General features: G+C 34.9%; 1 long non-coding RNA gene across 1 annotated transcript in view; it reads left to right on the forward strand.

The window, feature by feature from the left end:
• Positions 1-5,862: 5,862 nt before the first annotated feature.
• Positions 5,863-12,500, forward strand: part of LOC149132922 (uncharacterized) — an 82,449-nt gene continuing 75,811 nt past the window's right edge. Inside the window, exons 1-3 of the long non-coding RNA XR_016244121.1 lie at positions 5,863-6,017; positions 9,617-9,689; positions 11,754-11,802. This is a non-coding gene — a long non-coding RNA (uncharacterized LOC149132922). The remainder of the gene's footprint in view (positions 6,018-9,616; positions 9,690-11,753; positions 11,803-12,500) is intronic.

Here is a 12,500-nt window from a genome sequence, read left to right on the forward strand (position 1 = left end):
CTACTACACATCCCTATTCAGAATAGCAATCAAATACAGTACGTTTTTAAAGTATAAATTCGTATCCCTATCAGCTCCCATTCATTTATAGGAAGAGGCTTTCATGCGTTCCGTTCTTTGTGTATTTAATTCTCTTGACCTGCTGCAATTGATAGAAAGCTTTACGGGAACTTAACGATTACTACACACATGAAGAACTGTTTTGTTGCAAAATACTTACAGGTTTACCTAGGTGTGAATATATTCGAGAACCGTTGTTTATGCTGATTCATTTTCCATAGACATTGATCATAGACTCACCTACTTTCTGACGATTAGTTGAGTACTCTTAGGGAATAAGTACCTACTCCTATTCCTCCTTCGCCTCGTCCTCATCATCCTTTTTCTTTTCCATTTTTTCTTTTCTTATTCCATCCCCTTGTTCTTTACCTGCTCCTCCTCCTTTTCTTCTGTAACTTTATCTTCATTGCCCCCTTCTCCACAACATATTCTTCTTCTTCTTCTTCTTCTTCTTCTTCTTCTTCTTCTTCTTCTTCTTCTTCTTCTTCTTCCAGCCATTCTTTGCTAACAACCTCATTTTGTGTGTGTGTGTGTGTTTGTGGTAGTTGGTGTGTGTGTATGTGTGTGTGTGTGTGTGTATGTGTGTGGTGTTTTGTGCGTGTCTGTGTGTGGTGTTTGGTGTCCTGTGTGCCTGTGTTTGTGTGCGCGCGCGCGCATTTTGTACGAGTGTGTGCACTTGTAGCATCTCTCCTATTCCACAAAAAATAACTTAACATTTTCAAGGTATTTTATCTTGAAAATATATCACTCCACTTATTATAATTAATTTCACACCTTCGACTAATGGTGCCTTCTAATTAATTAACCATATTTAACATGCATTAATTTTTTCTATACGTACATTTCATCTTACATTTTCCCTCATCATTAAAATTACACCCTGTGGCATCAAACAATATTACAAAGAATGAATATCACCACGAATCTATTCCACCTTACTTCTCACTCTTCTTTACGTTCTTATTTTATTTATACTGTAGTATATAAAAAGATTAATACCTTTCTTAATTTCTCTCAAAATAAAATTTCTTTCTTTTAATTACTTGTATGTTAATATAATTAGTCCTAAGACGGCGAGCTAGCAGAAACGTTAGCACGCCGGGCGAAATGCCTAGCGGTATTTCGCCTGTCTTTACATTCTGAATTGAAATTCCGCAGAGGTCGACTTTGCCTTTCATCCTTCCTTTCGGGGTCGATAAATTAAGTACCAGCTGCATACTGGGTCGATCTAATGAATCCCCGCCTCCCAAAAAAAAATTGGAGTCTTGTGCCTAGAATAGAAAAGTACTCGAATTGAAGTAGGGATCCCTCTTCATATTTACCAGTACATTTCTTCAACAGCTGAAATATTATCTGCAATAAATATAAATTTATTCAACAGGTCCTTTATCTTCTACTCTTTTTTATATTTACAAATCTCATGTGTTTCCAAAGACCATAAATTGTATCCACTGCCCCAAAAGCCTACTTCGTTGGAAAAGCTTATATAGTGCGAAACATATGGCTAAGTGTAACGAATCGCATTTATGTAACTGCCACACATACACCCGAAAGCACAACATACACACACTCAAGCACGCGTATATATACATACAAATACGCATAAGAATTTTAGATTTGATGTAACTTCATTTGCTTGAAGTCTTTATGTTCCATTTTAATGCAATTATATTATCAAAATGGCCTCTTTCAACCGAATCAATCTTTTCCCTGCTCCAGTGCCATTCAATGAATTTTATTGTAGCCCATTTACTAGTCAACACCTAACCTTACGTTCCACTTTCTAACCTCTAGCTGTCATTATCATTTCATTTACATTTTCTCTAACACGAGTTAGAGAGATATAGTAACACTTTCACGTCCCACGTTCCTCGCTTATATCAACATTTTCTACTTCCATTCTCTGTTTTAAGACAGTCTTAATGGTAACTATGTGTGAACCCAAGATGGTGCTCCTGATCATAACGCGAAGAAAGTGCAGAAATTCTGCGAAGACAAGTTTGCTGACTTTTGGCCTGCCAACTACTGGCCTTCTTCCAGGCCGTACTTGAAACCCCAGGACTATGCCATATTGGAGTACTATATCAATAGAACTTCGCATCCAAGTGTTGATCATCTTAAGCAAGTCCTGGGGAAGAGCAGGACAACATACCTGAGTATTAAGAGATTCTTTCAGTTCGGCATATTACGCTACCTGAGATAGCGTTGCATCTGGTGTTATTGCACCGTTCCACACACACTAGGTGCAAACGAAACATTTGTCATCATTGCTCTTTACAGGGTATGTATGCATGTATGTATGTATATGTGAGTGTGTGCGTTTGTATGTGCGTATGTATACGTGAAGATTTGTATGTTTGTTTTATATATGACTTCTCGTGCATATAGTTGCATATCTAGATATGCACATATATATTTAAAGGATAAACCTCTGGACAGTTTTACCAATTTTTCAGTTCCAGTCATGGATTACATCTGTAGTCTTTGAATCAGCTTTCTCCTTGCTGGTTTTGAGGAGCCTAATTCCTCAATAATTGGTATTTAGGTAGTGTATTACATATCCCAGGGTCACAATAGTTACAAGTATAGGCCTGAACTCGTAATCTGGATCGAGGAGCTGAAGATTTCTCAGTTTGTATGCACGTATGCATGCTTGCACGTATGCATGCATGTATGTATGTATGTATGTATGTATGTATGTATGTATTTGTATGAATGCATGTGTAGGTGTGTGTGTGAGTATCTTTGAGCATGTATATGTTTATGTACATGTGTGATTGTATGTGTGTAAACCTTATTCAACCTTGGAACGTTCTTCCACTGACGATAATCAACCAAACACAAAAGAATTGTCACATTTCTCATCATTATCATTTCTTCTTCTTCATTCTATTTCGCCGTCCATTTTTGTTTCTCTTCTTCGTTATTCCCTAATCTCTGTTATTCATTTGTTTTTTTCTTATTCATTTTAAAATTCTCTTCTCATTTCTTCCAGCCTCCCACCTCAACCATTGCACATTCAAGTCGTTTCATTATTATTTTCTTTTAATTTCGTTTACGCTTAGAAATACATGCAGTCGTCATATGCATTTATTTATTCAAATATTAGAATATTAGCTTTTTATAAAACTCAATTTCATCACATATTGATAAGGATATCAGAAATGGAATAAAGATTGAATAAGAGGCAACGCGAAAATCGGAATAAACAACTGAAAAAAGCAGTTCCATTTTTGATGTAGCATAATTAACTCTATTTATTGTGTACGGTTTGGCTGCGGTTGTGTGCTAAGAAATTTGCTTACAAACAGCCTGGTTTCAGGTTCAGGCACACTGCGTGGCTCCTTGGGCAAATGTGTTCTCCTAGCCTCGCACCGACCGGGGCCGTCTAAATGGGTTTGGTACACGGAAACTGAAAATAGCCAGTCGTATATATATATATATATGATTGACCGTTGACTGAACACTATTCAATTTTTTTTCTCCGTGTTTTTCTCCTTGTCTCCGTATTCTTTCTGTTGAAGAGCGTAGCTCGAAACGTCAAAGACTTTCCGTATTCCCGAGCGTCATACTAATATATACTTTTGTTATCTACACCACCTGTCCTCGTCTGTTGTTATTATTTGTATATTCTCCCATATATATATATTTATATTATAAGGTTTTTAACTTTTAAATTTTCATATTCCTTTGGAAAACTATTATATATATATATATATATATATATATATATATATATATATATATATATATATATATATATATATATATATGTGTGTGTGTGTGTGTGTGTGTGTGTGTGTGTGTGTGTTTGTGTGTGTGTGCGCGTGTGTGTGTGTGTGTGTTCTTGTCTATATGTAAGTGTACGGCTTTGTATCCGTGTTTGTCAGCTACTACCGCTCTTGACAATATATATATGAAAGTCTCAGTGTTGCTAGTTTAGAGAATTCAGACTTGGTTGGTATTTTCTTATAAAAAATATTTCCTTGCAAATACGTTCATTTTGGCTAGCATTGTCTTTGAATTTGCATAGTGGAAACGTTATGAATTTGGGAAATATATTCTAAGCACATTCGTCGACGTGCTGGCTGGGAAGTATTTCCTGTTTTGCGGGGTACTAATTTGAGATTTGTGTACTGCCATCCTCTGACGTAGGCTGTTTTTTGTGTGTCCAATATATTGCCGTTTGCATCCAGAGCATGTAATTAGGTAGATCAAGTTCTCCGATGCATATGTAAAATTAATTTTTATTTCAAAGAAGTACTGGGGTCGATTTGTTCGACTAAGGCGGTACCCCAGCATGGCCGCAGTCAAATAGTGAAACAAGTAAAAGAGTATGCAGATTGTTATACCATAAATATGTGCTGATATTTCCAGCGTTGGCATGAGACAAGAAAATAAATACCTTCACCGACAGCTGCACGATATGTATTTGAAGTCTTAGTGAGATGTATATTATTAGTATGATATATCTGTAATGTGGCTAGTGTGTATTGGCCGCAAGTAAACGGCCATTGACTAGTTAGTCTCCTAACCGACCAGACCAGCTGAGACAAAACATTCGCAACGTGATTTCAAAGAATCAAAAGAACTGATCGCATCTCATTATGAAAGTTAGCTTCTGGCGAAACATATTAAAGTGGAAATAAAGCTGAAGTATCTGAACTTTCATTGTCAAAAAAATTCAGATTGGTCTGGGTGTATATAAGAAAGACAATATATATATATTTATAGATTTGTTTTTCATGTTTTCTATGAGAGTTTACTTATGCGTATACATGTGTATATGTGTGTGTGTAGTCTGAGTGTGTGTGTATATGTCTTTGTATAGTTGTGGAGGTCATGTGCGAACTTTATTCCTTACAGTAATATCAATTCTATTATTGGATGTTGTAAAAGATTTGGATAAACCTGTTTCGTGAAAGAGAAAGTGAAAGAAGACAAAAACCGGCAGGTAAAAAAATCGAAAAGAAAGAAGCAAATTTGAAAAATAAATGTTTATCGATAGAAAAAGTCTGCACCAGCCGAATGTTTACCATAATTTCATAATTCAATTGACAATTCCTTGGTAAATAACCGAAACATACAAACTTACAAATATGACAAGTGAAACAAATATGTGTGTGAATGTATATATGTATTTACACACCTACATATAATTAGTTTTCTTTGTGTATATATATAAATATAGAATTGCTTTATATATATATATATATATATATATATATATATATATATATATATATATATATATATATATATATATATATATATACCGGAGTAAGTACATACATGTGCAATAAGGTGGTAAAAAGAGTACTCAAATACCAGAGGCAGAGTAATATACTTTATTTAAAAGCAGCAGAAATATAACAAAAAACTGTTACTCGGAGTTTCACGTTCCCGTTCATCGGACAGTTTTGTTAGAAATGGGAGAGAAATGACGATGCAATGAAAACTAATATAAAATTAAAACACACGGATCTGTTTCACAAACATGTACACACATACACATATATATTTATATATAAATGTATGCGCATATATATATATATATATATATATATATATAGTTTTATTTTGGAGAAAAAAAAAAGAGATGTATTTTATAGAGTAAATAGCTAATGATTTCTCTAAATTTCAATCATGTGAAAGAAGACATTTTGCACATTTCGAAAATGTATTATGAAGTAATTTCAATCTGATTTTTCAATTTTTCAACAAACAAAATTAAAGGAAAGTAATATATTTTATCTTTATTATTGATATTTCGTTTGTAAACTTTGATGCGTTTCTCTTATGACGTCGTAATATGCCGATTTCTGTAGTAAATGCGTGGGACATTTTTACTTTTGCGTTTATATCTTCAATGCTTCAGCAGACACCAACATCGGATTTATAGACGGCTTTGTTTATAATCAGTATTGCATTGAGATATTACACCAACTGTAGGATAGGTAAGCATAGACATATATCCACACGCAAACACATACCGACATATATAACCAGCTGCGCATATTAGTACATACACAAGCGCATCATTGCAGCAGTGAATATCGATCTTAAGTGCACTCACGTTGTGGGTTTACCCGTAGATTAATGCAGCGAAACATGTTAGCTTCGAAAGAGTAGGTTAGCTAGTTTGTTTGGCTTTTGAAAACATTTTCCGTAAGGATGTTCCTACATGAAATAAATATATATTGTGATACTGAGAACAGAACTGTGTCGGTCCTACATTCATGTGGTATCCAGCTAATTGCTTAACTGCTTCTTCCGAATGTTAGCAGAGCTACATGGTTCACTATAATGGCAAATAAAAAAGCAAAACTTCAAGACACAACCTCACACTTTGGTTTATCGGGTGATTCATTGTTGACAGTCTACATAGGCCCGGGAGGAAGCAATTACCGTGATAGAACGGTAATTGCTCAGATACCGTAAGAGGGAAATAGTTTGTCAATTCGGTACAGGCTGCTACATTCATTTGTACAATATTATTGCAACCAGCATATGTTTACTGAAGCAAAGTTCGTTCACCTGTATGAAACCAATATTTCAATCTACCTTGAGTTAAAGTTCATCGTCAGTACATGAATATAAAATATCCACTTCTAAAGACACATAGTTTATAGAGCATGTGAAATATTCGAAGTCAGTTCTGTGAACCTTCGAGTCTGCATACGCCATCTGTAACATGGTGGTTGGTGTCATAACATAGAATCAAGGGGTACAGACTTTGTCACGTAACCGTATAGACTCTTAGCCAGGCAAACTCTGCTATTCAGAGCTTGTTGGTCCTCCCAAAAGCATTCGTCTCTCTTCCACTTGTAGCTCATATTCCGTACATACCACCAGCTCTGGTAGTAACCATTCCGCTCAGACAATCAATTCGACAACATCGACGCTCTGTGCTTGGTAATCCCATAACCGGCGACTTGAGTAAAATTAAGTGGAACATTAATCATACGAATCATGATAACTAGACCAGAAATAAGCAAAAAAATTAATAATTGAATATGGTAAAAACTTGGCACGATGGTGTTTTCCTTCACGAACCATTTTATTGACTATCTTCTCAGCCATTTGCTGAGGCACTCTGTCTCACACTCATATATACACAAGCGTTCATACAAACAACTTCAAACTGTTCATACACATCCACACACATATTTACATAAATACATATATGTATATATAGATTTCTCTCTCTCTCTCCCTCTCTCTCGCTATATATATATATATACCAACGTAAAATGAAATGTTTTGCTCGTGTACGCAATGCATCGGTTGGTCCAGAAATCGAAACTACAAAGTTACGACTTTTGTTGTCTTACCTTTTCTATCAATATATATATATATATATATATATATATATATATATATATATATATATATATATATATATATATATATATATATATATATATATATATATATATATATATAAGCAATGTTAGGTCTCTGAACGAGGTATTATCTGAACGAGGTATTATCTGAACGAGGTATATATATATATATATATATATATATATATATATATATATATATATATATATATATATATGTGTGTGTGTGTGTTTATATATATATATATATTCCAGTCTACAAACTAGCTTTAATTAGGCCAGAATTGTTTGAATGGAGGCATATTAAATTTAGAAGATGTCTCTCTTGGAAAGTTAACTTTCATGTAATAGAAGAATATGTTTACCGATAGATTTGTAACAGACAAGTCTGTAATGCAGTGCACTCCAGGAAGCCACTCAGTGTCCAGTTCCTGCATTGTTCTCTTTGTTGTATTAAATATTTCAGTTATAGATTTGCAGCCACCCTAGGGCACTGGTCTAAAAGCTGTGCAACAATGTCTGTGTGTGCGTATGCGTGTATGTGTGGGCGCGTGTGTGGGTGCGTGTGTGAGGGTTTGTCAACACTTAATAGCTGGAATTGATTTGCTTACATCACCGTGGAGTAGCGGTTTCGCAAGAACTTAACCAATGCAATAGGTAACGAAATATTTATTTATTTCGTTTCGGTGCACGTTCTGTGGGATTACTTATTGCAGAACATTTAAGTTACAGTGATGTAAGAAATTGGCTCCTGTTCTGTAGAGGTGAGAAAACTCACGCTCACACGCATATGCACACACTCACACACACAACACATACACACAACACATACACGCATACGGATACACACATACACATACGCCTACGCTCATGCACGTGCACACATATACAAACATAGGCATACACACAGACACACATACACATACGCACACGTATACGTGCGCGCGCACACACACATATACATACACACAGCACACACCGACAGAGATTTCTTCGCAAAATAAGGTACACACACACGCACACACACATACACACACTCTCTCATGCACACGTGTCTATAATTCTTTGTTTTCTTCTCGTAGTACATTGGTATAAATTATTTTGTTGGTTTCTGGTTGGAAACTCCAGGTTTTCTGCATTAAAATAGCCTGGTTAAGAGTCTATATGGATACGTGACAGCATCTGGACACCTTGTCACTATATTATGACACCTAGCAGCACGTGACGGAGGGTGTTTAAAGACTGAAGGGTTCATAAATCCGACTTCTTTCACTTATGCTATTAATTATGTATCTTTAGAATGGATAGTTTATATTCATGTCTTGATCTTATCAACAAAATTTGATGCATGAACTTCTAAAGAAAGTTTAAAATATTGATGTCGTTTCGCTGATTGAATATTGCTTCAGTGAGCATATGCTGATTGCAATGATTATCAAAGAAATGAATGTAGCAACCTGTATTAAATCGACGAACTATCTCAATCTTACGGTATCTGAGCAAATAGTCGTTCTGACTATCAAAGAGCTGATGACTGTTCCCCCTGATTCTGTGTAGGCTGATGACAACGAATAAGTCGCTTCAACCAAAACGAGAAGTTGGTACCCGAACCGCGATGCTATTATAACTACTACACCCGTTCATTGTCAAAGGATCAACTACGGCATGCTTAGCGCTGCAGAATGGTAAAGTCGACTTCGAGGGAATTTGAATTTTGAACCTACAAGCGGACGAAATATCACTAAGCAGTTTGTCCGGTGTGCTAATTATTCTACCATCTCACCCAATTAACGAACTTATTGAGAATATAGACGGACTTATTGAGAATACTTGTCATTTTCTCGCCGATATATTTACGTTCCGCTGATATACGTACAGATATAATACACATTACACGCATATAACCTCCTATATATACACGCAAAACGACTATCTATCTATCTATCTATCTATCTATCTATCTATCTATCTATCTATCTATTGATGTATACCTATTTGTTCGTCCTGTGCGTGTGTGTGTGTGTGTATGTGTCTGTCTGTCTGTCTGGACAAGCAATATATTCCGCGTTATCCAGGCTTTGATGTAACTATACACGACCCAGATTTGTTTTTTATGAAGACATATTCGTTTCTGTCTTCCTTTATTTTTTATTCCATTTCTCCTGATAAGTTGTATTTCGCAGAAGAAATGAATTTCTTTTCCTATACAGTTATGGCATCCAGTTATGGTATCTGAAGCAGATAGTCGCTGAATATTAATAATAAAATCCATAAAATCATTGTGTAAGTGACGTATTTCAAGTTTTGGCCTATTGAATTAGAACAAATTATTTTATTACTTTTCTTGTTGAATTTTACCATCAATCGCCATCGGCTAATTATTCCCTGCGAGAAGAGACAGAATAAGGTTTATGTCAACGTTCTGTCAGGACGAGCCGTCTGTAAAAGAGTGAAAACTGTAGAGTCAGTAACTGGTTTCCACCCATGGAATTGCAACAGCTCTGTTAATGCATGGAAACTGTGATGCCTAGCGGAAATTCTTCACATCCACATATTAAATGTGCAATATATGCTGTGATAATAATACATAATAATATGTTACAATGCTTGGGAGTTCAATGAAACAATTAATATAGTTTCTTTATCATTCTTTGCCCGTCATAACTTTGTCAATTCTCAACATTATGATGTCAGTACCGCATGATATATAAAGTTATGGGCTTGCCATAAGAGTCTTAAATAAAATCATTATGCAAGACTTGCAACACTTTTGCACCTTACATAAAACTGGTCATTGTAAATCAGTATTCCACGCCGTGTAGTCCAATGATGGTCGATGTTTGAAATTTGAATTTATTGCTTAACATGTCAAATCGAATTTGTTTTCCAGAATGAAATCTCCTTAAAGAAAGGGATATTTCTGTTGATTTGAATTGAATCCCGAGTATAAATGCCTCTTCTCATTTTGTAAATCCAGCAATAAAAGTCGTATCAATGACATGCAAGACACTTTTTAACTGGTGATATTAGTGACACAACACAACTGACTGCAGCTGTTAGAAAAATTGCGTAGTACCATAATTACCGACTTAGTTAAACAATGCTGCCGAATATCGAACCACTTGCATCTGATCCACAACATATATATATATATATATTTAATTAGTGCAATTTAATATTACGTATTATCAACCATACTGCCATAAAAAAAGAAAACATGGTAATGTGTATCTAAATAGTATCGAAACATTAACTCCTGACATTGGTCGAGCATTTTAAATGCGAATGACGTTCGCCGAATTTGAATTCTATTGTTCGCATTTCTTCGTAAAACGTTCAATTTCAATCAGGCATCACAACGGTTTTATAAATTGTAGACGAACATACAAGCGAACATGTTTGCAAGCTACTCTCCACGCTGATGATTGTACGCTTGCACGAAACCTGAACTACTTTGATTAATATTTTATGTATTTATATTTCAAATGAATATTGAAGGAATATCTTGCGTGTCAGATCTCTGTGTAATATGTTCAACAACCCTCATCGAAGTTAGTATTTGACACCCTGCATATCTGCTGGAAAGCAGAATATATTGGCATATAAATATATACAGACAGACAGACAGACAGACAGACAGATAGATAGATAGATAGATAGATAGATAGATAGATAGATAGATAGATAGATAGATAGATATGATTGTATATAAGTATATATAATTAGAAAATTGAGAAAACCATACATTACGCCACACATCGTTTGGACCATATTTATAGCTTGTTTCTGAATAGAAAGCATGACATATATCTTACAGCCGTTTCTAATCAGATTACCAGAATGCAGACTATACATAAATGCGAGTATAGCCGGTTGCTGTAACCGCTAACTCAGTTTATATATATATATATATATATATATATATATATATATATATATATATATATATACATATACATACATATGTATATTTATATGTGTGTATGTGTGTGGTGTGTGAGGGTGTATGATATACGTGTAGTATTAGTCTTTATGTGTATCTGCAAGGGTACGTGTCTGTATGTGTGACGAAATCAGAGATTTGATTTGATGGCAAGTTGCAGAAGAAAAAACTTCAGCTACTTCAACGTTTATGGCGTAAATGTTTATTACCACAACTTTTACGGTCTAAAGAAATATGAAACATTAAGAAAGAGAATCTCAGATACTATATTGTCAGTCAGTGGAATTGGTAAGACAAGTTAAGAAATGGTTTTATATTCCAATAAAATATCTGGAGATATATATGTATATATTTTTTGGCATTAGTGCTTTATTTTTTCCTATATATTCTTTTTTTCTTCTTAGGAATATTTGCTGTAGAAAAATGGACACTAATTTCGAAAAGTCAGCCAAGGTACCGTACAAAATGGTCTATAGATGTAAAATGTATTCACACGTCTATAAATCACGAATAACAAATATAAAGATACGCACAATATACGACGAATAGAGTGGCAGTCGTCTGCATTGGCTAAAAATTGTTTAATGAAGCTCATAAATTTCTTCTTTTTTTTTTCTTTTAATTTTTTATGGCTCTTTTTATGTATGAAATATTGGTCTTTCTGTCCCAGACGAATGTTTTCTCCCGAAACGTCAGTAATCTCTTGACCCCTTAGTATAGGAAATAACAAGAAATTTACGATCTTCTGAAAGGTACACAAAGAGTTGTTTGGGTACACGGTTCGCCTTCTAGCCTTGTGGTTCTTGGTTGTATCACACTGCGCTGAAACCTAAACAGACGATTTCGTTTCGTAATTAACTTTTTCGTAATCATGTTGCATGAATACATAGTACATACATAATACATACATACATACATACATACACGCGAGCTTGTACTGAAAAGTTGCTGAATTTTGGTAAAAGACAATACAGGGGGATCAGCTAATCATGACTTTATTGAACATATTCCCCTTTTAGATTCACACACTTATTTCAGCGGTCCTTCTGTTTTTCTAAGTCCTGTAACAGAACCATGAAGGTTGGACCTCCAACCACGTCTTTCGCAACACAATAAAGCCCACCCCTTTGTGTGTATATATATATATATAT

This window comes from Octopus bimaculoides, chromosome 13 (genome assembly GCF_046866305.1).
Source record: "Octopus bimaculoides isolate indiv1 chromosome 13, ASM4686630v1, whole genome shotgun sequence".
In the NCBI taxonomy this organism is placed as follows: domain Eukaryota; kingdom Metazoa; phylum Mollusca; class Cephalopoda; order Octopoda; family Octopodidae; genus Octopus; species Octopus bimaculoides.